Consider the following 928-nt stretch of genomic DNA (forward strand, 5'->3'; position numbering starts at 1 on the left):
GTTATAATAATAATAATAATAATAATAATAATAATAATAATAATAACCTTTATTTGTAAAACACTTTTCCTGCAAACGTTGCAGCTCAAAGTGCTTTAACATATCCACACAGCATAAAATAATAATAATAATAGAACAATAGTTATCAATAAAACACACAATAGCAATAATATAAACTACATAATAAAACAAGAATAAACCATTATACAATCCAAGGGGCATCGAACAAAGCTAAACAAAACAACTAAATAATATAAGAATTACAATAAATTATTATCAACGTGGTTGACTCATGATTTGACTATCAGACTAGGTAAACACGTCGTACAGTAAATATACTGCACTTGACCTTGACCAAGGAGAGAGTAGACTATGTGATGGATTAATAACATACTGAACTACAATTTGCACCTATCGGTTTAGTTTGTGTTGGGTTGGACTACGTATGTATGAGTCTGTAATACTGAACATATCGCACTTGACCGTACCGTGGCCAAAGTGGTGAGCGTGATATGTGCTGGATTGATAAAAGACAGACATACGCATCTCACTCTTTACTGCAGAGCATGAATAACAAAAACAGTTGGTTTTATAGAGCCAGTTACTGGTTCTCATAATCATCATCATCATCAGTCTGTAGTGATGGAATTATTTTCTTCCCCAGAGAGGTGCTCCATCCTGAACAGCTCATGTAGCCTGCCCCCAAGTGGTGTGTGTGTTAGAGAGAGAGACCAAAATGCAAGGCTCAGCTCTTTGACTGACTGTGTGTGTGTGTACGGACTGGGAAAACAAAACGGCCCTGGACTTTCTCCAGTGTGTGTGTAACTGTACAAGTTTCCACAGCCAAGGTCTGTAGAGATGTCTAATTGATGGCCAGGGAAACGGATCCAGAACAGGGATCCAGGCTTATGTTTTCCTCTAACTCAAC

This window comes from Nansenia antarctica (assembly GCF_963989245.1).
Source record: "Nansenia antarctica genome assembly, chromosome: 9".
Lineage (NCBI taxonomy): Eukaryota > Metazoa > Chordata > Actinopteri > Argentiniformes > Microstomatidae > Nansenia > Nansenia antarctica.